Genomic DNA, 26,622 nt, shown 5'->3' with positions numbered 1-26,622 from the left:
GGTGACTGTTTAGCACCTCTGTACACATTTGGCAGTTTTTCCTTTGCTTGAAGGTCCTTGTTGCACTGGAAGTCAGATTTCCCCAGCACATCACTTCTCATGCAGGCCTGTGAGCAGCTGCCAAACAACCAGAAGCACAGCACTCTTTTCCTCAATGGCAGAGGGAAAGGACAGGAGGTCTCAGCTAAAAGAATGCAAGGAAATCCACAGCCTTTGCCTCTGGTTGGTTTGCTTACACACTTGCTTTTTGAAAGGGAGAAAAGGATAATAATTTATGTACAAAAATGGCCATTTTTCATCTGATGTGAATGGACCTAAAACTTCCCTGGAGCTTTTCCCCAAAACACAACCTAAACTGCATCTTGGTTGCACACAAAAGGCAAATTTGGTGTCTAGAGCAGCCCTGGGAGGACATAAATAGTTATGTAGTAGAGCTGGGAAGGAAATAAGGCATGCTTCATTCATATGAGCTCATTCAGTGCAGTGTCTAACTTGCTTTGGTATCATATACAGAGTGGTATAACCTAAGCACTTTGGTGGCTCTTGCCCTTCATTGCTCCAGTTTCACTGAGTAGATGGTTTCTCCTTCTCCCCTACTTGAGACAGATGCTGCTATGGCTCTAAACCAGCATTCACCACTTTAACTTCAAAGGGACAGACTGGTCCTCAACCTGCACATTTCCCCCTGAGGCTTGCACGGTGGCATTTGATCAAAGCTCGTATAGGACCAGCCCTGTTCAGAGTGTGTTGCATACATGATCCCACCACAATCCCATGAGAGGCTTTACGGCTCAGCAGTTGGTTTTTCTTGGGAGCTCCTGAAAGGCCAAGTTAGTAAGGTCTCTGTTAAGATTTGTTGGACACCCTCCAGAGATGAGCTTTGAAATCCCATGTTTTAAGCCCCTTTGAATTTACAGGTGGTTCCTTTGGGTTGCCAGGACCTTCTTTTCGTCCTCTAAGATACAACCTCTGCATTAGGATGACACTCATACACTATACAAGCGTACTGCTCCCTTTTGCATGTTTTCCTTTGAATTTCTTCTAAATATGCAGCAATATTCAACAGAAGAGCTAATAATAATAATAAATGTAGGTGTACATTTATCAGTATCCCTTGTAAAACTACCCTGAGTTCTTTGTAATCTCACCCAATTTGCTTGGCTGCTTTCACTGTTACAAACATGAACCTGCCTGATGCCAAGTTCAGGTGATGAACAAGCACTGGGTGGAAGACTGCTGTGGGAATGGGATCACATAGAGCTGCTTTCATATTTTCTCCAGCTCTTCTGGGCTTAGGAGGAGAGGAGCAGCCTACCAGGCAGGAGTGATGGAGCATCAAAGCACACTGTAAAGCTGTGGCATGACTGGGAAGGAGCTCAGAGAAGAAATGCAGCTCAGGAAAAGCAATTTGCAGAGGAAAGATGAGGTGAATTCATCTGAAAGCCATTTTTTTTTCAATTAAAAAGAGGAAGCAGAGATACTGCCTCACTCACTTTGCTCCTTGGTTTTTTTTAAGCACTTGGAGTGGAGTAACTTCACAGGAACGTTTTCAGCACCCATAAATAGTTCTCGATTACACAGGATCTTCTGTTAAGTTGCTTGAGGCTTCTGTGGTAACAGCATTATGCAAAATAACAGTGGTCTGTCTTTTATCAATTAGGAGAACAATGGCAGAGTCATCTTTCACTAATCCCTTATTCTCCCCACAACTGCTTGAGATCCCCATTCACAGAATCTTTGTTTTATTTACATGCTTGTGGAATGGCAGTTGCGGGATTGGATCAAATATCTTTCAGATTCTGGGAGATTTTGAGCTTCATAATAGGAGTAAATGATGGACTTCAAAAGGAAATATTTAGGAAACAGTGCAAAAGAAGTTCTGTTTAAAGGTAGGAATTTCATAATTGCAGTAATTATGAGATATAAATGAGTTATCAGCCATGCTCCTCGTGTGTGTGACTATAAGGACTTCACGGGATTTATCTCTCTTCACAACAGACCAAAGTGTGGCCAGCTGATGGCTAAGCCAACATCCAAAGCTAGCAATTGGAGTTTTGTCATTGCCATCTTTGGTTTCAGACTGGGTGTAAGGACTTTTTCTGACTGTCCTACAGAAAGCAGGACCATGTAAGCATTAAAATCTACAGGCACTTCCTAATATGACAGGTGGGGTTTAGATACAAACCTCGGAGCCACTTGTCAACTTCCAGTTTCTCTCCTGTTGCAGATCGCAGCCCCTGCCATACAATCCTTGCCAAAGTGGTATTTGGCATTCTGGCTGGGTGCCATTCCCAGGACTGATGATCATCACTGCATACAGACCGAGTAACGAGAAGCAAAGACATCTGAGTGCATTTTGGAACAGTCTTCTTCCTTTACTGGTCATAACCAGTTCTGCAGGTTGGCTGGTTAGGAAACAAAGCCATCAAAGATGACGGTTCTGGCATTGCCCCTTAGCAGTTCTTTCAGCATTTGCTCAGGGAGACTCTCTTAAGCTATTCTTTTCCACCCTGACAGTTTTTCCAGACAGATCCCTACTGAGCAGATGTAGTCACACTGTAAACACTGCTAGAACCAGGCCAACATATGGTATCACTTAGGTACAGAGCAGTCCCAACACCATTGTAATGGTATTTCAGTATCTCTGGTTCCACTTCTAACCCCAATCAGTCAATTCATTTGTGATGAGTCAGTTCATTTGTGCATAAAATAAGGGGGGGGGGGGGGGGAGAAGTGTTAAAGAAACTTTTACAACCCATGGGAAGAGTTTTCATTTGATAACATGCTTCATGCCTTCAAGAGGAAGAGGCCTAAGGTCAGCAGAACAATGCCCGACAAGAAGTTGGCTCTGTAGTCATCTGATTGCTCTGCTACAGGCTAGGTCAGTGAGATGTTAAATAAAAATAGCTTTGAAGTCTTTAAAACTGGACTTTTATCCAACCTCACTCAGCTTTGCTAATGTAAGAAATGCAAGCCACTGAAGATACAGATAAATCCAGCAAGCGTGAGCCAGCAGGACCAAACAGAAAAGCACGAGTCCACTGTGACTGCTTCTCAGTGTTTCAAGCAGCAGCTGAAGGTAACACTGCAGGCAGTGCAGCAGGAATCACATGCGTAAAGGAGAAGGAAATTCTGGAGTTTGGCCTGTGTGAGCTACCTGGGCCCTCCTCAAGCTACCTTATCCCCATTTGCCCACAGGACTGGAGCAGTGTGAAATTACTGAAGACTGCACAGGGAATCCAGATGTTTGGGAAAGGAAATCGGTGGAAGTCTCCTTTAAAGCGATGGGAGGCTCCTGTCACAAGGAGCACCTGGGGATGTAGCAGCACAAGCCCCGTTGAAGCGATAAGTTGCAGACTGCCTGCACTGGCATGGGGTGGGAAGGCAGAAGTGATGGCTCTGCGAAGGGGAACCTAAGGGTCTTATTTTGCCTCATCACTGTGTTTGGCAACCCGGTAACAAACCAGATCTCTGCCTACCAAATTGCTTTTACCTAGCATGCAGCACCTGGAGGCTCAAGCTATCCATAAACCTTTAGTGGGCTCCTGGGAAGTTTGAGGAGGCAGGTCTGGTCCTCTGGGTCAGATGGAAATGTGACGTTCCAGCTCTCAAGCTGAAGCTGCTATGCAGAAGGGCCCTGGAAGCAGGGGAAGGGGAGCAGAGGGATTACAGTTAGGTTTGGTTCCAGTTGAAGCCTTAATGCAGGCACAGACTACAGCTCCTGGATCCCCTCTCAGCAGTGGGCTATGAAGTCAGGGCAAGAGAGTTGGCCTCACTTGTGACAGCGGTAGACACTCTCCTTCCCTCATATGGGAACTATATAATAACATACAACATACACCTCACAGAAAGGAGTACGTTTCTAAGACAGATAGGAAAAAAACCCAAAAGTCTACTCTTGCAGTTTAATGGTCCGGGTGAGTATCTGTGAGCAGAAAATCCTTGGGAGAATCTTTTTATAGAGAATCAGTTTCCTTCAACAGGAAATCTGAAGGTGCTCGGGAAGCTCAGAGTGTCTCCACTTCAGTAACATGGCATTCACATGTGCCCCAGTACATGTTCCCAGAGGTATAACACACCAGATTTTCAGTTGTGGGTAACTAAAGATATAGAAGTGCAGCTATATTTGGAGCCATAAATGAGGCACCTCACAAGTACTGACTCCTCTCTCCTGCAAATTAAGCCATTTGTCTGCTTTAGGAGCATCAGCTTCTGACACCCACAATTAAACTGTGAAGATTCTAAGACTTGTTAGACTCCTTACACATGGATGCCAGCACAGCAGAATTCAGCAGGCCCCCTCCTCCATAACAAGATCATCACTAATGAGAATGTGTTATCCAAATCAATTACTGTCTTGCTCTTTTTTGGATCCTTAGCTTGAAGCAACTGCAACTAATTGCAGTCTTCCAAAGAAAGATGTTCTGAAAAGAATCAAGCTCGTTTTAAAAACACCTTATGTTGGCCAACTGAAGATGGAGGCATTTTGAAAATATTGGCTGCATAAGCGAATGGTCTGGTTCATCTTCTCACTGGAGTGCCCTTGCATTGACTCAGTCCTCAAGTAATGAGAAGTGCTGGGACTGGTGAGAGGTTGACTAAACACAAATAAGAGAGATATGGTGATTGCAAATAAAACACAAATATTGTGAGTAGACCTGGTACTGAGATGTTTACAGAGTTTGGGGGGGGCTTTAACTTCAGGTCTTAAAGAATAAAATCAGATCTTGACGGCTTTTATGAGACCACATGAAGACTGGAAGCTGCAGCCCACACCCTTAGCAGCTGAAGGGCTACTGAGGACTCTGGTGGAGCCCCCCCATTTCATGTTGGAACAGCTGCTGTGGACCTGTTGAGAGAAAACCAAATGAACTGCAGCAGCTCAGGGAGGTGACTGAAGTTAGCCCTGCCTGAGCCATCTTCAGGAGGGTGCACGGGAAGCGTGGCCAGGTTTTGAAGACCTTTTTGTCTCTAAAAGCTCTGTTCCTGCAGTAGTAGAAAAAGTGCTGAGGTTGTCGCTTTGTTCGTTAGCAAACAGATGCACAAAAGGAAGGAAGGGCAGGTAGGGAAGCCACTTGGGTGCTTGCCACAAGCCTGGGTGAGCACTGCCATACTGGAGTCCCCACACGGACAAACACTATGGTACCCCCAAAGGATTGATACCCAAGTGCAGGTACCAGAGGCTGCAGAAAGGAGACATAGCCCAGGGCTGCAAAAAGATGAAAATCAGACTGATTTTTAACAAGCGGTGCTGTTTCTGTATTACGCAAGAGCCACACAAGTCACACTGAGCCTTCTTTGATTGGTATGCATATGTTTAGACTAGTGTTTCAGGAGAGGGCAAGAGAGACTCCCAGGACTGTGGGAGCCCTTCTACTTATAGCTATGAATTAATTCTAATTAGCTCTAGAAATGGGTCCCTCTGGCTCTTTGTTCTCTGAAATTGTGCCTTTCAGATGCAGGCTTCTCAATTAGTAGCTAATTATGATGGTCTTGCCTCCTTTTGGCTAGAGGGGGTATAAAAAATCTCAGCCCCTGACAGCTGTTGGAGAGTTGCCTTCAGCTTGAGCAGCAGAATTATTGTTATCAATTTCAAGGGTCTTTTCTCTTGTCCATAAATCCCTCCCAGACCTGAAACAATGTTATTTGTGACACTACTGAGAATTGTTTGACGCTGTGAGCTTTGGAAAACACATCACATTTCCAGTCCCCACCAAATGCACTGAAAGCAAAAATAGGCAAGCTTTGTGTCTGATAGCCTGTCCCTTCTCCCTTCTCCTGGAGCAGCGAATGAGGAATCCAGATAAAAATTCCAGCCCATTTTGAGGAATAGCTAGGCATTACCAGGCTGTGTTTTGTTACCACCAGCTTTTCTCTATAACTGTCGTTGGACAATGATGTCAATAGGTCTGGATCTGTTATCCCTCATGCCAATGACCCCAAGTAGCCATTTCCCCACCAGTCAGCTCCAGTTCTGTTAGACTACTGCAAGCCCAGCAAAAAACCTTTTTACCCTTGTGATAGGTAGGTTTGGCTCTGGAGTCACGGGAAGGACAGATAGGATAGGGAGGAGATGCAGTTCATAAGAACATCAGACTTGTGCTACTGGGGTGAGACTGACGCCCCATCTCACCCCATATCCTGCCTCTGTTGATAGTGGTAGGACTTATTGAGTAGGGAGTTTAGTAAGTGCAGCCTGCTTATTCTCTTTAGTGTCTCTTTAAGGGCAGCCCACATTGCCCATGAATTTGTCTATCATCTAAGCACTTCTTAAACTAGCTGGTACCTGTAGCCTTCTGCAGGAATAAATCCCAGAAGTTTGTTACTCACTGTGTATGAAATAGGTTTTCTTTCACCTGTTTTAAGATGACCTCCTAGCCCAATCATCATTTTTCCAGCATTGCCCCTCACTGTCAAGCCAAGTTCAGTTCCCTCTGCATGCAGGGGGAGGAAACAGTTTGTCTGTTCTTTAACCTATCTGTCCTCACACGGGTCTGCTGAAGGATGTGACAGAATCATAGTAGCATCACAATTTTCAGCTACTTGTAGATGTACGGTTGTTCTCAGATAACTAGAAATACAGTCTGCTCAGCAGTTCTCACATTCCTCTTGTACGATGGTTTCATTTCAGATCTCCAAGGAGTCATTATTGTCTGATATTTCCTTAGTAATACCAGAGGGGGATTAACGGTGCTGGAAAGACTCTGCAAGAGTACTGTTTTAAGATAAAATTTCTTTGCAGTGAAACTAGAGATAAGACAAACCTCAGCTCAAATCAGCCACAGACGTTTTCCCCATTGCAGATCCACATCTGGATAGGAACTTCATACAGACGCTAATTATTTCTGTGCTGCAGTAGACAGACTCGCCTGACCCAGGCTGAATTTCGACTCCAACTAAATCACATATTCTCAGACTAGAGTGTGCATCTGGGATAACAAGGAAGCCTAACACTGAATAAGTACATAATAGCACCTCCTTCCACATACATAAAACACATCTATGAAAACCCATTTCCGTATTGCAGGCACTTGAGAAATGTAGTGCATAAATTACTGCTGTAGCATTATAGCTCCTGGTATGTTGTAGTTTCTCTGCCAGTGCAAAAATCTATGTCCTGAAGGGAAAACAATCCTCTTTAGACTCAATTAGATTACAAAACATTTATGCTATCAAATAATCTCTATGAAGATTTCTAGCATTTCTCTTTCTTACAGAAAATTGGAAGGATCATGGCAGTAAATGGATGTAGTTTGGCGGGTTTACGCTAGACTGTGTGTAACTTGTCGTCAGCTCTGTATTTTGGATCATATGGAGTGGTTGAAGATAGGAAAGTACAGGGAAAGGTTGTCTAGAGGGACTGGAGTTTGCACCACTGCAGGGTTTCAAAAGCAGGTTAGACAAACATCACTCAGAATGGGAGGTGTTGTATTTGATCCTGCCCTGAGCACAGAAAATAATGAGATAACTTCCTGAGGTCCTCACCAGGTTAATTTATCTGATTCTATAAAACATCAGCACACTAATAAAGTAGCAGTGTCTGCTTCCATTTCACATGGAAGCACTTCTCAAAAGAACAATGGTGGAAAACAACCACGAAGAAGGAAAAACGTGGGAGGGAGGGAAAGAGGGAGGCAGGCAGGCAAGCAGGAAGGAAAGGAGGCAGGAAAGCAGGAAGGGACATCAGAAGAAACCTGGAGCACTGTATGCTCTATTCTTACCAGCACCAGTAAAGCTCCAACAGCTACTACTCTTCACAGTAAAAGAAAGAAGATAGCTCATCAAAAGGAGAAACTACACCAGCCATTACCAATAGTTAAGAGCTACAATTGAAGGGGAGCATGAGGATATGAGTCAAAAAGAATAATTTACTGGAAAACACTAAAAAAAACAGGAGAGATTTAAAGCTGTGCACTGTTGTGAGAAGTGTGTGCAGTACTCTGTAGCATTCTTAATGATGTATTTTTAAAATTACCATAATACAGGCCTTCCCAAACAAAAACTACTGAGATCTTTTATAAAACTCGGTGTTAATACATTTCCTCTACACTTGTATGGAAACACTTTCCTATTGACATAAGCCTCCAAATTAACATACTTTATATATTTAGGTCTGTTTTCTTCTCATCCTCCCTTGCCAAATCCCTTCCCAGATACAACAGTGCCAGGGTTACCACTGAGCACTAAGGACGAGTTCCTATCCCTTAGAAGTCACTCTCCATCAGCTAAGCTGTAATGATGTTCAGCCTACCTTGCCTGCAAAGCAAAGCACAAGTATTTAAGTGAGCCCATTTCATCTGCAATTGAGGCAGGCTAAGAGCACACACATGGTTAATTAGTATGGTTCAGCCAACAGGCAATAACTCATTAAGCTGCAGTAACTCGACTATGTTTGATCATGTGCTTTATGCCCCAAGGCACTTCATAAGCAAAGCAGTAAAGTCAACTTATCTCCCATCTCAATTTCTCTCTCCCTCTCTCTTTTATTCTAACCACAGAAAATCGTGGTTAAACCACAGAGGATAATTTCTGGACACAGACTAGTTCACCACCTTCCTCTTTTTGGCAGATTAACTGCACTTGAAGATTGTTATTGTTTCGTCTTTCAGCCTTGCCTCTCTCCTCATAGGTGCCATTCTGTAGGCTCTCTGCAGCCTTGCTCTCCTTGGGACTGCAGCTGCATCCTTTCTGAGGTGTAATGATAGAAACTAGTCACAGTGATCCAGCTGAAAGGCTTATCCCCGTGTGCCTAACATGCGATATCCCTGTCTGTCCATCCCAGTCTGGTGTTTCTTCCTTCCACAGCTGAGTCATTGTTTCATCATCATAAACCCCAGCTCCCTCTCGGCAGAGCTGCTCTCTCCCACCGTGTGCCTGTGGAGCTGATTATTTCAGTGTAGGTGCAGATTTGCACTTCTCTTCACTGAATTGCATCCTGTTTATTTCCAGACCATTCCTCTAATTACTGACATCTCCTGAGTGCTAATCCTCTCCTCCCTAGTGTCTCTTGCTCTTAGCTGAAACTCTAACAAAGGGATTCTCTACTTCTCCATCCAAATTACTAATGAAAACACTGAATATTCCTGAACCCAGACCATATCCCTAAGGATCGAGCTCAAGAAATCTTTCTAGTTTGACAGTGTTCAACTGGTAACTGCTCTCTGAGTACCCCCAGTAATTTCATCTGGACCTTTTCCCCTTGAACAATACTTCTCTAAAGGCCAGATATTCTATCTACAGCTTCTCACTATAATGTGGGCAGCAAGAAAACCTGTATTTTTATTATTTAATGCTAAGATAATGTGTAGAAGGGAAACTAACTTCCATGTGTCAGATCTGACTTCAGCCAGCATCTGCTTGTAGAGGATTATGATGTGACCAAATGTCACAGCCTGCCTCTTGCAAACCCATTTCAGCACTCACTAAAACCTCTGCTAGTGGTCCCCAGTGCAAGTAGGATGATGAGCAAAATGGGTTTGGGAATAATTTCGTGTAACAGTTCCTAAATCATGGGTTTCCAAACTTCTATGAGATTTGGATCTGTATAAGTCCAAATTCACTTTCCTACTCCAAATATAAGGGATAGGTTTCCACTATAAATCTCCATTCCTGCATAGGTAAAAATTACTGAGCTTCAAACTCAACACCGACTTGAGTGGCCTGTTTGTTTTTATACAAGGTGAAGGAAGTCACTATTTCATTCCCTCGTACTGGAGTAATTTTGTGATTGGAAAATGGTGGGTAACAAATCCAGATATACAGAGAACTTCTTGTGCTTTTCACATCATCCTGGAGACCAGGAGCATGCAAGCAGGGTGCATAAAGTATAACCCTAAACACCTGTTATGTTGCATGGCATGGTAATAAAAGATTGCTCACTTAAGCAAGAGCCTTTGAACTGCTCACTAGAGGAGCCCTTCGCTCTCCAGTGGTTTTTATAGGCAGCCTAGGGAGATTATGTGATTAAGTTAGTCATTTAAATTTAGATACCTAGAACAAACAGCACAGACTCACAGAACAAATACTTCATGATGACATAAGACCATTCTCTTCCGTAAGAAAGCCAGTACTGCAAGAAAGAATTGATGAGAAAAGAAGTATTTCACTCTGTCTTCAATGCAGTCAGTGTGGTTTTGTTCTCCCAATGTCAATTGTGCCTAATAAGTGACCAGGAACCGATGCAAATTAAGCAAGGGCATTTCTGATCACTGGCTGAGAGCTCCCATTGTGCTAATGAAAAACTGAACTGTAAAATCAAGTCAAAATATTTTTTCCGTGATTCCCAGTGGAAGTCAAAGCAAACACACATTTATACTTCCTCTTGCTCCACAGGCAGCTTGGCGTCCTTTTCACTGGCATCCAGTCCTGCCAGAAAAGCCCACCAGGTCTTTTAGGTTCCCACTGGCAGGAAAATTACCACTCTCGCTGCACCAACATTTGGAAAACAGAGAATGTGCTGTGTCTCAATGTTCTTCTAGTCTCCATAAATCACTCATAGAAAAGAGCAGGGATTACTTGGGCAGCCATTGTATGCCCAAAACTGGAGCTGAAGGAGGACCTCCAGAGTCGCTATAGAGGGATTACATCACGAGGAAGGGAGGCTGAGCGAATCGCAAGGATGCCTTGTTACAACAACATCCTGTCCTTGCAAAGAGAAGAATGGCTTTTGAGGGAATGACAGAGCTTTGGATCTCAGCTCCCTGAAGCAAGTTCAGGCAAGTTCAGCCTCATTGCTTTTGTGTAATGGAAGGTTTGGGTTTATTATTAGATCGAACTCAAAAGAGCCTTGCCAAGTTTGAAAGTTCATGATGTTTCAAGCAAAGAAAGGAAGTGTCTTACCTCTTAGGCTAGTATCCCTGTTATGAAACAGGCTAGGAGTTATTTAGCTGTTGTTCCTAACGATGAATGGAAGGTGGCTGAAGAATAGTCTGCTGAAACCCGGAGGCAGATTTGCCCTCCAAAGCTCATGAGTGAGGGCACTGCAGCGTTTCTCCTCCGAGTGAATTTCCTGTTTCCCGGGATTGCTTTTTCTGCTGCAAATGAGATAAACATTGATAGAGCACAGAGCAAACAGAGTCTGCTGTGAGGCTCATCCAGGGATTACTGGCTACTCAAATAGAAAAAGATAGGGTGGGAATTTAATCTGTATAACCTCAAGCCTTGCCCTGTTGCTTACAGCCCTTTTTCACCCTCCTCAGACTCCATCTTTATGCTCACTGGGCATTTGCCTCTATCTGAAGGCTGTCCCCGAGACTCACTGCTCTCAGGCTGGACACATCCTCTAGTTTCCAGGCTTAGCCAATTGCAGAGAGTATGGACCCACTTGTTTTTGTGTCAGCCATCTCCCCAGCCTAAATAGTTTGTATTCCTCCTTTGGGGTTACTGACATTATTCTGATAGACAGCAACCGTGGGTCCTCTCAGCCACAGTTTTGCTCAGGAAAGCTAGCCAAAGCTTTGGATTCACCTTCTATCATTCAGGTAATTTTTTTACCCTTAGCCCAGTTTTATATCCTTATCTGCACTTAATTTTGGTAAAATTTGTCTCTTTTGAAAGTGAGTAATTGGAGTTGTATAAGGCAGGGCTTGCCAGCACCTTCATTAGGGTTCAGTATATCCTTCCTCCGTACTAGCTTTCACACCTATGTGGGCTGCTTTGTATATTTCACAGGCACCTCACATTTGTTCTCCATGTTACCCATAGTGAAGTCCAGTGCTCAGATCACTCCAGGACAGATGATTTTCAATGGACAAATTTCCTAGAGCATAGCACAAAATTTCTTTTGTGCCTCACTTTGCAGTTCTGTTACCCATCTTATCTCACACTCTTCAAAGTTGAGTGGTTCTTCCCAACAACTGCCCCAATCCTATGCTGTAGTGAGAAAGTTCATCACGATGCTCCCGTTTGTCTGTGCCAAGACCAGTCATGTAAGTGTTTAAGAAAAGCAAACCCAAGACCCATCTGTAAATAACACCACTGAGAGGTTCCCTCTGGCTTGATGCTTCCCTAAAGTATAAAAGCTGTTTCTCACTGTGATCCAAATCTTTACCTGTCTTACACTTCTTACAGTATTACCCATCTTCATTAGCTTCCCTGATAATTTTCCAGGTATCTCTGCATCAAAATCATCCTGGTGCCTAGAAAATCAATTTCCTGTTGGTTATCTGTCCATCTATCGGTTCTCTATCAGACTAGGCTGGCTTGAGCTACTCCTGATAAACCTAGTCTGAATGACACAGGTTGGTTGTATTGTATTTTTTTTATCCTGAACACCCTTTTAATTTTTATTTGTCCTTCAAATTTCATTCCAGGCCTCTCCTAACATCAAGACCACAATGGTCAACTGGCTAGGAACCATTTCCTATTTTGTAAATCTGGGTCAGCATCTCTCACTGAGTAGGTTTACAGAAAAAGTAGTTACTGTCGGATTAATGATTTCATGCAATCTGATGAATGAACCTTTAAGGGTCCTGGGATGGAGATGATCTTGTCTATGTGATAAGGTGCATTGACCATACTGCTTTTTTTTACCCATAGTGCAGCCTCTGAAATTTTCATGCCCCAGTTCCTAACAGCTTCCCTGGTTTTACCCCAGGTATTTAACAACTCCTTATAGAAAACTGAATTATGTGAATTTTTTAACTTGATGTTCTATATGACCATCTTTTGTACTTGCTTCTTCCCTTACTGCCTTCTTATGCACCTCTTGTCTGCTTTCTGTTTATGCCTCGGAAAATGCTTAGAGCTGGTTGCCCTTGCAGGAGCAGCAGCTTGATTTACAGCAACTCAGCTTGATTTACAGCAACTTCCTCTTTATATCAACCCATGGAGACCTCTTTCTCTGCTTTTCCCAATTTGTTTTTGGTCCCTCTTTCTCTTCAGTGTCCCTCTGTCACTTGTCCAAGTAGGTCTGGAACCTTCCCTTGCAAAGTCCATCCAGTTCACTGAAGTGATCTACCTGCACCTCAGTGCTGCTGTGCTCCCCTAGATGTGCTTTTCTGGCTCGCCAGCACCTCTGGCTCATCTTAATCACAGAGCAGCCCCTGAGTAGGCACTAAAACACAGCGTGAAACATATCTCCCTGTTCAACACTTCCAGGTCTGGGGTTTGCTTGCTCAACAAGGTGCCTCATCCATTAAAATAGCTCTTTATCCTCACAGCTCCTAGCTTTAGGTGAAGAAAAGGGGGCAGGTGTGTATGTCTAAAGCACAGAGAAATGAAAGTTGCTTTTTCGCATTGTTGTGGCAGCATTTACTTCTGGTAATGTAAATCCCAAACAGAGAGGTGGTTGGAAACAAGGGTCAGGCTAAAGAAGTGCATTCTTCCTGTGGCAAATCAGTATGTTCAGACCATCCAACAGAGCCTGACTCAGTGCTGTGCTGTACATTTTGGAAAAATTTTTTTTTCATCTTGTGTGTATCAGACTTAAAATGCCTGCCTTTAAGGAGAGGTTAGATTGAATGAGGCTTGACTTAAATAATGAAAGATTTTAAACAGGAAAGGTTGTGCCACTGCCATCAGCCCCCTTTCCTCTCCACTGCAGCCACCCCTCTGTTTTCAGTGGCTGGACCTGCAAATTGCAAAATTTAAGTGTTTTTTTTTAATGAGTACTCCCCTCCTTCTGCTGCCCTGGATCCAGGGAGTTCTCCTGCTTGGGTAGCTGCTGCTGGGAGTTGCTGCTGGGAGCATCCTTCCCAGTGGTGCCGTATCTGCGACACCATCCCACAACAGTGTCCTGTTCTGGGGACTGAGTGGCAACTGGGTCTCTGCTGGTGCCTGCTTTCTGGCGTGCTAACTCGGAACGATGATGTGGCAGCAGCACTGGTGTTACATGCCAGGCGGAATGAATGGGAAAGAGATATTTTCATTATTTTGAAAAGCTGGATTGATTTCACATCCAGCTGGCACTACTTATAAAACCTCTTTTCCCCCCACCTCTTCTGTTTTAAATACTGTCCTGATTTCACAGGCTGTGATTGTTTTTGCAGCCCCTTCTCAGGCCAGAGCTTTTGAGAGAAACAAACAAACAAACACACACAGTTTGGGTTTTCTCCTGCACTGACACCATTAGCTGCCCATCACTTTCACAATGAATGTGCTAGTGCTGTCATAAGGCATATGCTGCCAGTGGGGTTTTCTTCCCACCCCTGCTCTTTAAACATAGCAGAAGTTCCTTTTTCTCTGTAGTGAGAAGCTGAAAACAAAATCAACCAGGACTGGCGCTGGCACACGCACCAGATACACCCCTACTCGATAAGAAGTGAGCAAACAGGCTCAGATAAAGCTCAAACCCTTGGGAATCTGGCCCAGGCCATCCCTATTTGGTGCATCCATCTGTCCCGTGTCCAAAACATCACTGGTTTTATTTTTATTAGGAGATTATCTTGGCCCTGGCACCTTCCTGTGAAATGCAGCGGGATCCACTGCCTCTGCCCCACCAGCCTCCTGCCTGCATTGCCCCATGAACAGGAGAGGCTGAGGGTGATGGAGATATGGTGGGGAAGGGGAGCAGGTCAATGGCACCAGGGTGGGGGCTCCCAGCCCCTCGCCTTCCCCACACACTGCCGTGCTGCCTACACCATACTTCGGGAGAGTTTATCTCATCTTGCCTTGAATGCATTTACTGTTTGAACCATAATTACCTTGCTAGGCAAAGTACTCTGTTATCTGATGCCGCTCCTGATAGATGTTTTTTTCCAGCAACATGAACTCAATTGGGCTTCTGTTAAGCATCACTCATTTATTCCTCCTTCTGCTTGGGGTACCCAGCATTTGTAATTGCCTTTTTTCTTCCACCCAAGTGTTATCCACCCAGTAGCTTCTTCCACCCCAGTGTATCGGTGGGGGAGAAGGACTGAATACGTAACTAGTATTTTACAGCTTATTCCACTTGCGTGCTTTTTATTCAAACAAGAATCTTCAAAATTTAAAAGCTGTACAAAGGGCGGCAAATGAAAATGGAGTCAAGCCTTTCAAATCTGTGAATTTCAGATGATTTCAGATATGTGAACAACAGCCTTTAAAATGATCTGCTCCTGCATGCTTTCGAAAGGTATTCAATATCCATCCAGAAGTTACACAAGCTGAAACTTCAGGAAAAAATAACTAGAGGAAAACAGAATAAGAACACAGACATGAAATATCTCTTCCTTCCCAAAGAATTTCTGAGCTTTCAAGCTAATGCTATTAGAACCCTCAGAAGTGAGCAGAAATGCCCTAAAATTAATACGAAGTTTTGTAACTAACCAATGAAGAGACTTCAAAGCCAAAGCAATCTGATTAAATACTGTGAATCCAGTTGGCATCCTCCCATATCATTTTGTATCAGCTGCAATCTTTTAATAGCACAAGCCAAGAGGTACAAAAATAATGCACCACAATGGCATACGGTTTCCTGAAATACAATTAAACTCTTATTAGTCAGATTAACCTGCAAGAATAATCACTTTTGATTGCATACAGTTATATTCTTTAATCTTATTTGATACAATTAAAACAACAACAAGAAAAAAGTAGAGTAAGAAAAACCCCTAATACAGTGGTTATGAAAAATCAGGAACAATCCTTGAGGATGTGAGAAGAGGAAGAGAAATTACCCAGAAAGTGTATATGGAAATTCCACACCCCACTCCTTGGCATCAGATCGAGTGGCTTAGGCAACAACAGGAGCAAAACTGTGGCTTGCTTGCCCTTTTTAATTGTTTTTCCCTTTTTGTATTGATACAAACCAGTGCTGCTCAAAGGGGACAAGCACTCCTATGTGCTGGGGCGCTGGAGCCTCTGACGTGAGAACAGAACTGTTTTCATAGTTAAGGCGTGATCATTACACATCCTCCAGAGTATAAACCAGAAGGCTTATGCAGAGGCAGGCATACCAGGAGGACAGTGCCTGGCTTGTCAAAAGCCAGTGTCTGGCACAGCAGAAACCAGTCCTTCCTCTGAAAACACCAGCCACAGGTTTCCCACTGCACAAAGCAGCTCCCCTTGCACACATGTGAGAAAGGGCAAAGTTCAGCACACCCTGACACGAGGTAGGGGTCTATGGGGGGTGTTCAGCTTCTTTCTACTTTATGGTTGCACTAGATCCTGAGGAAATAGACTCACCCTGGAACTTGGCAGTTTTACTTATTTTTAAATGCCTTATGTAGCTTCAGCAGCAGCTGAATGCACCTGTCATTGGGCTGGGGTTGCACAGACCCTTTCGTGGTATTGTTGCAGTGATCTCCAGATTACATAGGAATAAACACACCAGGTTGTAGAATAAAACTTAAAAATAAAGTAAGAGTGCTTGGGCTTGGCGTGGGGAAACATCAGAAATGAAAAGCCAAAACATGCTGTGTGCTTGCAAGTGCTGCAAAAGGAGCAACCTGTTCATTAGAGCTGAGGGGCAATTTACTCATCCAAAGTATTTCCTATCACACTTCAGGACCTGAAACACATTCTTAGATCAGTAATAAGGGAAGCAGTGAAAGCAGTGCCTATTTTTTTTCCAGACCAAGCCTTTAGGGTTAAAAGCCCCAGCAGTGGATCACAGCTGTGCTGGAGGCAGCCATGGGATTCCTTCTTGCCCACTCCCTCAAAACCATGCGTGGATCCTACATTTACAAGGGGTTAATTTTGCCTGAAGGGGACATGAGTTTAGCTTTGCCACCGGCTTTCAGAGCTGCTTGAGCATTTCCTATCAAACATTCCTATTCTACCTGCAAAATACTTATGGCACATTTCTGCATGGGTAAGAAAGATAACTGTTTTAATTAAATATCAAAGATCCCATTATTTTGCAACATCATAGAGAAAATTCAAAATACCCAGAACCTAAAGCCTGTCTTTGCCAGTGGTACTCCTGGCAGAGAGTGGTTTGGATCCATGGAATTTAGGACTTCAGGGTTAACTCCAGTAGCTCACATTGCTCAATTTCACCTCCATGAACCCTCCTGCACTGCAACAAATCACACACAATTTTGTAAGTGCCTAGGAGAAAACAAGGATATTAGTAGCAGCTAGCACACATCAAGCTCATCTAATTGTATCGAGTTATGTCAGGCTAGTCTAAATTTGTTTTCACAACAAGATAGTGGAAGAATCAGTAAATGTCACATATCTTGACTTCCAAAGCTGGAAAAGTATGGTCTAGATTAAATTATTTGAGGTAGTTGCAAGAGTGGCTAGAAAATCATTGCTGGAGAGTAGTTCTCAGTGTCATAGTGTTACCTCAACAGTCAGACTGAGAGGACGTTTGGGCAGCAGTCTGTGTGCTCTGTCCCAATTCTGATGGCACTCCACATTAGGAGTCAAGTTGGACATTAGGGCCTGGAAGGCTTCCTAGAACTGAAGATAAGGAAGCCCTGGAGAAGATTATGTGAGAAAGCTGTGGCTTCTTGATCACTGAAGGTCTCCACCATTGACAGGTGGGCATACATCTGTCAGGAATGATGTCGCCCATGTGGAGAAGATGGACCTGAGACCCTGTGGAGTGAGTGCATGCCCTGGGACAGGCAGCATTTCAAAGGGATCAGGAGATGAAGCTAAACTCCTGGTTTGAGGGGCCCAGAATGCTAGCCTTAAAATTGTGGCAGAGGTGCTCCATCCCGTACTTCAGTTGGCGTGTAGGTTGCTGCAGCAATGTGCTAGGTACATAGCAGATGGACAACCCCCAGAGGATAATCTAGCTAATACCAGTTTGTTTGTTTGTTTGTTTGCAAAATCATAATGATACTGTCTTTACCAACCTGTTTGTTCTTAAATTTAGTACTCCCTTTGAATCCTTTCTATAAACATCTGTAAGGGCACAGTGCAGCCAAGTCATCATGCCACAGGGATGTAGCCTGTAAACCCTCATAAAGTTGAATATATAGGGAGTTTTTTTCACCTCTTCATTGTCAGACAAATATGAAAGCCAAAGCAGACTCCAATTGCACGTACCAGCCATAGCAGAGGGAGCTGTCATCTCAGGCTTCCCGCTCAGCTGATTGAAATTCTGATTGATGCACTTAAAACACACATATATCAATCACTCTGAAGGTTAAGAGCTCAAGGTGGGGAGAAGGGGAACCAAAACAACAGGAAGTGTCCAAAAGAAGAAAAATATTCATCTTCCCCTGAAAAAAAAAACACAAGAAACCCACCCACCTCCTGAAAAGAAAACACTAAAGCAACCAAAAAACAACCCACCGAGGCCAGAAACAAGCCACGAGCAAGTCATATTTTGGGTGTCCTCTATTCTCCACTGCCTCGTGTTCCCAGGATCGACTGTCAAGGACTTTGAGAGGTGACATGAATGGTAGCAAGAATAGGTGTGTTTTCACTCTCCTCTATCTATTTGTGTGTGCTACCTACATTATGGCTCAGGGTCTTACGCCAACTCCAATAATGCACAACCAGACCCAGAACATTAAGCAATACCTCCAACTTTGTTTCCTTTTGAATTTCACTGCTCAGGAAGAGCACCAGCCTGACAGCTCAGATGCTGGCTGGTTACTTTACAGACCAAATGCATGAAGAGTTTTGTGATGCCAAATCTGACAGTGCAGAGCAGAGTTGGAGTGTCTGGACAGAGCGGGAGCAAGGGGTAATGTCTCTCCAGCCCAGCTACAGAAATTTTGGGCAATGGTTCTCAACATAAGAAGGATTTAACCCTGAACCTAATCGCTGTATTTCACAACTGCTCAGCACACATCCAGTGCCAAGGTCTGCTGACCAGTGAAGATGGCATTGGACATATGTCTGGACAGGGGTCACCTGAAGCTCCTCCTGCACTCAGACAGCATGGACTTTGTTCCACAGCTCATGCACCCCCATCCCCAGCAATTCAATTTGCAACTGGTACAGAGGACAGAGATGAAGAGAATCTTTTTGGCCTTCTTTAACAAACATAGTAAAACCTGCAGAGAAGCCCACATGGCTGCACCCAGAGTTTTTTTCATCCTGAAGAAAAGAAATAAAGCTGTTTTCAGCTGGCAAGTGAAAACTATGTGGTAGCTAGTTAAACAGCACATGTGATTAATAATTTACCCCAGGTATTTAGGACTTGAAGCCTTTACCCAGGTAATACCAGGAAGGAGTGGAAGGGAGCTGTGCAAGCCATGCATGCTGCACTGGGACCTACAGATGATGATTTGCGTACGTCAGAGGTGGAAATCTTTTACGGCAGTTTCAATGCAGAATATCAGTAAGCTTGGAGGGAGTGGCAAACCTTGATAGCTTCCATCATTCATCTTTCCTGTCTCTTATGTTAGTCTCTAATTTTAAAAGTCAGCTTCTTTTAAGAGCCATCATTATGTTTTCAATCTCTAAACCTTCCAGCTTCTCTGGAGAAACAAATGAGGAAAAAAAACACCACCTTTTCAGAGCTCAGAAGGAAATAATGGCTTTAGTGTGATCATTTCCTTTTAGGAGATGGGATGGTAAAGGATTTCCAAGAACAGACTCAAGTCAGGGTGCATTTTGTGTTCAGCAGTATTGCTGGAGAATTTACACACCTGTCACCTAATTGCCGCTTCCTTTGTAAAACAGAAATGACAAACCCAAGACTTTTATTGTCTCTTTTTTTTTTCCTTTTCTCAAGAGCAAAGTGCTTGTCACCCTTTTGAACAGAAACCACAGATTTCCTCCACGCTTTGGGATTCAAAAAGCATCTGCAGTCTTCAAGATGTAAGCAGAGAGGGTTTCCTTTGAGTCCTTATGTTATCAGATGGTGCAATGTATTATTAAAATCCAATTTAAACTTCTTACTCTCAGGTGCCAGATGGCCACACTATGTTTGCAGTCCTGGAGCAGAGCTAGGATGGGCTTGTCACATGCTTCTGCCATTGTCACACCCTTCAAAATAGAAATTTCTAATGTGGCTTTGTTTTTTAAGCAGTTGGAAGCCTGTTAACCATTTGAGCTCTAGTATGTCTATGTGCTTTACGGACCTCTGTCATGATGCACGAGCACTCCCAAGACTGTAGCGATCCTGCTTAATTCTTGCAAAACTGGGGTGGTCCTTAGTCAAGTGGTGGGAATACAACTGGGGCTGGACCTTAATCCTTGTCTCCTGTTCCTCTGCCCTTGTGGCAAAGCCATGAAAAAACAGAGAAGTGATGGGCACAAGGAGCCTACATTCCCAAGCCCTGACCAGACTTTTCAGATTGAGACCAAACACGAGGTTGGGAGAACCTTGTTAAACAATAAAAAGAGAGAAATCAAGGAGAGAAATTTATGTACCTCTGGACTTCAGGGGATTTCTTGCCAGGAAAGTTTTCTTATTTCCATCACCACCCCCATTCCCCCCCCCCCATGTGTTTCTCACTGGCATTTTCTATGCTCCACTACATTTCCCATTGCTTTGTAATTAGGGATTTTAGAAGACAGGACAACTTTTGAGGTGGCAGGCTAACAAGAACAAGAAAATTACATAGGACGTGGCTTGGATGGAATTTAGCCCAATGACTTCATGGCTGCATTACAACCTCTTCCAAAGAAAAGCAGCCCCCAGACCGCCTACAGAGCATCCTCCTTGCAGAACTGTCCCATGGTTGTCCCTGGGACAAACGGGATGCGGCAGAGGCAAATGCAACATGACTACAGGGGAGGTGGGCACGTACCTACCTACAGTCCCATGGGCTGGAGCTCCTCCACTATGCTCAGCTGTATGCATGTCTCCTCCAGGGATGATGTACTACTGCTTTGGGCTCATAAAGAGCACTCAAGCACTTCACTGAAGGCTCCATGCCTCTGAGGGTCATCTTCCCCAGAGGAAGAAGCCAAAACTCCCACTCCATGAGGATGTCTCATGGAGCCTCCTGCAAGGTTTCTGTATGTATTTCCTTCAGAAAAACAAAGATAAAGCCAGGTTTCTCATCTGTAATAAGGGGAAAGGAGGTCCCCCATGGGAAGGAGGAATAACAAGCCCAATCGTTACATCATTGTAATGGCTGCATGAGCGCTGGGAATGGTTCGAACTCTTCAGAAGCGCAGATAGCTCAGCGTGTTCAGTAGCATGGCAACGTCACTGAGCCATCCTCCTTGAAGCTAATATCACAGGAGATTAACTCTGAGCAAGCAGGCAACAATAACAGGCTCATTGATATGCAAGGAGAGCTCTGCTTTGACCACACTGAAATACCCCTTCTCCATTTCAAGTTTCTCTCGCTGCTGCCTGGTGTAAGTGCCTTGCCTGTGTGGCAAGTACCCCCTTTTTGTGGCTGTTGTCACCAGCTCTGCACCTTCAACAGCAGTGTGCCTGAGAGGTGTCGGAGTGATGTGTGACAGTGGTACCATGGCAGGGAAGTTCCCAACCTGGCACAGAGTTGTGGCAGGAAAAGGAGAATGGGGAGGGCGTTGTGAAACTGGGGGCAGGTGGCAAACTGAGATGCAATTCCCAGCAGAGCTGGCTGGAAGAGGCTGACTGACACGCTGCAGAGAGGGGATTTATCCCATCCTGCTCCCCGCAGGCCCCCAGAGGAAGTTAAACAAGGCGTCAGATGTTTCTATTTTAGGAGCAACCAGGGAGGCTGGCAACTACAAAATGAAAAGGAGGGGAAGGCAGAAGTTGTCTAGTAAAATTAACAACATGTTTCCCCCCCTGCCTTCCAGAGAGCGTGCCCCCTTCCAGCAAGTTGGGGTCTGCACAGCATCAATTATTCCTGTCTAAATTTGAGCTTGTGCTGTTGTTTCTGCCAAGTGTTTACTCTTGAAAGACGTGTTTTTTCAGGCACAGATGACACTGGCTGACATGTGTCATCACAGGACATGTCCTTGAGAAATATATGCTGTGAAATTGCATGGATGCTCTCCAGGATGAGCTGCTCACGTGCACAGAGAACACAATCAGAAGGTTTTGGTCAAGAGACTGCTCATCTGTCCCACCATGCCCAAGCTCTCCACTGCCAAATGTCACCATGTTCACATGTCACCACTGAACCACATGTGCGTTTGGCTTGTACAGATAAGACCTCTGGGCACCTTCTCCCACAGATATCTCTGCACTTTCATGAATGAGACCTGTCCTCCTCAAGGCAGTGATTAAAGCCACAACTTCATCATCTGTCACAGGTTTCTTAACATCCAGAAGCTGTTTCAGGTACATTCCTCGCAGCACAGCAATCTTGCACCACTAGCAATCGCCATAAGGGTAAAAGAGAGATGCTGGATAAATATTTCACTGCCATTTGCATTCTCCCAGACCCACATTCCTGTTAACCCCTTTTGGCTACGTGCCATCTGCCAGCACCAAGACCATAGCTTCTTGAAAATGTTGGATGATCTCTTTTTACTCCTATTCAAATTGCTGAAAGCTCAGGTCCATGCAGTGTGAGTGACAAACCAAATCACTCGAATACTGTGCAGGTCTATTTTGGCTGTACCAAGTACAGACTTTTATGGCTGGGGATACAGTGGCCATATTCTATCATGAAAACAAACATCGCTGGGCTAGGCAAGCTCAGAAGGCTCCTAATCAGCTTTGGCCTATACCTACTCTTAGGATTCTGCCCAATCTAAAGCATGCAGATTAAAATAAAAGGTATATTTAAAGAGAAGGCTTTGTACCCCCAATTATGGAAAAACGATTTAAGTTACTGCCATAAGACCCAGCATGTTGAGGTTAGAAATGTTCTTTTTTCATCACTCTGACACCATATGGCCAAAGTCAACAAGAGGCTGATGTGAGTTTGATATATGGCAGCCCAGCATGATTTCATTTTTGGGAGGTCACAGGATTAGTGCATAAAACAGTCAGATGCAATTAACGTTAGGCACTGTAACAGTGCAGAGATGGACGGGTATGTTGCTGTGACTACAGATGGAGAGCCAAAGCCAGATGAAGGTCAAACGGGGCATTGTGACTGTCCGGGCAGTCAAAACCTGTGACATCCTACCCCATGTGGTGCTGCCATAGAGGAAATCCATTTGTCCCAGACTGCCTCTCAGTGCCATCAGCGTTACTCTGCTTTGCAGCCTTGGCTCGCCCAGCACACCTGTCTGCTCCAGCAGCACGCAGCAAATGGAGGAGAACATCTGTGCCGGGGAATTGGTTTCTGCAGTCTTCTGCTATTTTTACATGGTGGCTGAGAAAGCTTCCAAAATGAGACACATTGCCACAATTAAACTGAATGCATTTAATAGCAAACTAGATCATGAATTGCAGAGCAAAGCCACTTCATATCTCCATGGGGCTTGCTAGAAAAATAACTCCAATAATGAGGCGCATTGTAGACTTGTTTATGTTCAGCTGACTCTGTTCAAGCAACAAATTATCTGTGTGTGATTATGAGGCCAAATTCACCCTATAATTTTTCATTTAGCCTTATTTTACTGGCTGGCCTGTTCCACTGAGCTGAGGAGTTATTCATGGAGCAGAACCTCCCTGTCCTTGCTCCCAAGCTGAAAGAGGTCTTTACAAGTGTTGCACAAGGTCACAACACCCCATGGATAGCCACCACTTGGTAGTACCAGCTTCCAGGTTCAGTTTGCAAGCAGAAGGCTGAGTCATGTTTCTGGCTTGGTTTGCTTTTCCCTGGACTCAGTAACCAGAATCTAAGCAGAGAGAATACTCTGGAGCCAGCTTGGAGTGGCAAAATTCATGTCAGAAGCATGCACCAGCCCCAGACAGAATTGGTGCCTCAGCATTTGGAGAGAAAGGGCCTGATCAGCTTTACCAGCTGCCCCATGGCGTTCGCAGGGAAGCACATCCCTGGCATGCCCTCACAGGCCATCCAGGTCCCAGCGCTGTAATTGAAACCATCTAACGCTGCAGCGCCCTGCCATGAAAAGCAGCAGAGGTTGCATTTCATCACTAATCTTGTGGTTTTGCTCACAGCTACAGGTAGCATTCCCAGTAAAACAGGCACAGGAGAATTCCTGTGTGCTCTTCATGCGGCCGCGTAGGAGGGTCTCTGGGCAGAAGACTTCCCAGGCTGGAGTATTTTGGGGTAATTCATTATGATGTTTCACTGCATGTTTTAGAACAAGCCGAGTCTCTGTCCCAGCAATTCACTGCTGTGGGCACGCTGGGATTTCCATGCAAGCCGTGGTGGGGGAGGGATGAAGACAGACAGAATAGCTATATGTTATAACCCTGAATTAGGAGAAATGTTCTCAGCCCTTCTATAGTGCCTTCAGTTGTGCCACGTGCAGTACCAACCTCAAAACACCAACCTTCTCTTTTCCCTTTCCTGAGCCTCTGGAAGAGGTACCCCAGAGCAGCCCAGCAGCAGAGCCCCCCCATCACAGCACCAGTACCTTGGTGCTCAGTCCCAAGAACAGGGACATGGGAACCCTCATTTCCACAGTAACAATTGCACATACCCTATGTATTTATAGCATCCCACAAAAGTCCTGAAGAGGAAAAGATAACACAAAAGCACCAACCAGAAAAGCAAGCAGAGGAGCTCTGTGTCCTTGTGGTTCCACTTGTTACTCAGATGCCTTTTATTTTTGGTGCCTGTCCTAGAAGTTTCCAAGAAGTCTCCCCCTATCCTACTTCTATGGGGAGGTATAGCGTTACATTCCAACACTGCAGGCACAGACATCTGAGGATAGAGTCAGGCCATGAGGTCAAGCCTGTATTTATAATACAAGACCTGAGTGGGCCAGGTCACTGGAGGAGACTGCACTTTCCTCAACTAAAAGGTACTCCAAGGGTCCCCGGGATGACCAGGAATTACCAGTGGAGTCCTGCAGGGTTGGGTCTGCAGATCAGCACCACACAGAAGAGCTGAATGTGAGACACACCACCTCGCTGCCACCAGATGTACCTCACCCCTTCCCTGGGCAAACCAGTGCCTTGTGGCAGGGCTCAGCAGGGGATGGGCTAAATTCAGTCTCTGCTGTTTCAGTGCTAAATTCAGTCTCTGCTGTTTCAGCTGGTTTGAGTTTTAGCGAAAAGACACTCATTTTATTATACCAGTAAAAGTATGTCAGATAACATTCATCACTATTACTTCTACAGGATTAAACCATGGGTGCCTTTTGCTATTTCAGATGTTTCCTTACATTAAAATTTATATAGCTGATCCATTTGTCTTTGCAATAAGGTCCAAGTCAGACAGAGGTAAACATTATCAAGATGTACCAGGAGCAAACTTACTCAGGAGAATTCCTGTGGGCAAAGCTTTACCCAAGTGCCTCCTTCTTTTTTAATGAATGGTCTTGGAGACATTTTAACTTGTGGGAAAAAAAACCCCACCTCCTAGCCCCTTAGGTTCCACTGGTCCTGTTATGAGAACATAATGCTTTCCAGTGGTAACTAGTTGGGATGTCACAAATAAAGGATTATACCTTCAGGTGAGGCAGAGCTTCTTATGAGCTTACTGCTTAGCTACTAGAGATCCTGTTCTCATGCAGAAATTACATACACATACGGATATGTGCATTATTTAATACAGAGCAGTGGGACTGCAGATGGCTAGAGCTTCTAGCTCAGGAAAGCAGGAGTACTGATTTTTGCTCCTCCTGTGTAGCCGCCCAATACTGAGGTGGAGAGGATGAAATATGTGGCATTACCTGATAATTCAGATATACTTTTAAAACACACTATCCAGCAGGGGAGTAAAAAGCATTATCAAGATGTCTTACTTGTAGTCAAGTGCCCCGTGCTGGATTTGGGTTGATGTTTTGACAGGCTGCAGTTGTCAACCCCGCAATAAGGTTATTCCACTTGGATATTTCTGACCTTGTGCTAAAACTTCAAGGAGAAAGTGCACTTACATTTTTAATGTGCATCCTGCTGACACACCACCTTTCCCTGTGGGAGAAGCAGTGTTTGAGGAGGGAAGAGTAAGAAAGAAGTTAAGTAATTCCTCTCATGAGGAATTACTCCTCCAATGACTTGGATAAACTCATGGATTTCATGTGCACAAGTTGCAGAAGAACAGGAAGTCATCGGTGTATGGTGTTTATTATTTCAGTGTGTGGTAAAATGTTATTCTAAAAATAACATCAACCTACCATGGGAAGCCACACGATTTCTATCAGGATAATTGATAATTCAGACCTTTATCTAATGTTTCTCTTCATAGAAAATTACAGCCTTGGAGAAGAAAGTATTACTGCAGAGAAAGTCAGAGTGAACACTGAAGAGCTGACAGCCCTGGCTGGAGGCAGAGGTTGCTTTTCACTGATAATGCAGTGTTTTACCAGTGCTAAACTGATTTGGACCATATGACAACCAAAGTAACAACATCTATGGGGCTTAATCTGCTCTACGACCCAAGGAGTTGCAAGAAGATTGACCTTTTACTACACTTACCATCAAAATATGTAATACATTTAAAAACACAAACTTGGAGGAAGTCTCCAAAGAACATGGGTTTTCCATCATTTTCCCCCTGGAAAAGAAGGATCAGCTGCCCTGACACCAGATGAAGCCATTCCTGAGACCTGTTTTCTAGCATTGCCTGGGCAGAAAGCCTACTGCAACAGCAAGCACTTCCGACGGCCTCGGCCATGGCTCCCATCTTCCATATCCTCTTCTGCAAAAGGGAAGCCAGACAGCTGTTGAGGAGCTTTGGAAAAAATCTTGTCAAAAGGAGACAGTGTGCGAGTGTCCGTGTGTGTCTCCAGCTGGCTGATGGCATGGCCCTGGCTTTCTTCTTTGTTTCCAAGCTGCAAAATAACCATAAAACTGAAAACCTAAGTAAT

The 26,622-nt window shown here is 44.3% G+C and overlaps 2 long non-coding RNA genes across 3 annotated transcripts in view; one reads left to right on the top strand and one right to left on the bottom strand.

Annotated features, from left to right (window-relative positions):
* LOC134157930 (uncharacterized) overlaps positions 1–11,274 on the bottom strand; it is a 19,189-nt gene extending 7,915 nt beyond the window's left edge. For both annotated transcript variants that reach the window (XR_009962537.1, XR_009962536.1), the window contains exon 1: positions 10,840–11,274. This is a non-coding gene — a long non-coding RNA (uncharacterized LOC134157930). The remainder of the gene's footprint in view (positions 1–10,839) is intronic.
* On the top strand, positions 10,502–26,622 carry LOC134157931 (uncharacterized). The gene is made up of 2 exons (XR_009962538.1): positions 10,502–10,719; positions 25,368–26,622. It is a non-coding gene; the product is annotated as an uncharacterized LOC134157931 (long non-coding RNA).

Source organism: Pezoporus occidentalis, unplaced genomic scaffold, assembly GCF_034315485.1.
Source record: "Pezoporus occidentalis ecotype Australia unplaced genomic scaffold, CSIRO_AGI_Poc_V1 ctg122, whole genome shotgun sequence".
In the NCBI taxonomy this organism is placed as follows: domain Eukaryota; kingdom Metazoa; phylum Chordata; class Aves; order Psittaciformes; family Psittacidae; genus Pezoporus; species Pezoporus occidentalis.
Note: the sequence above shows the minus strand (reverse complement) of the source record. Positions and strands in the feature narration are given on the sequence as shown.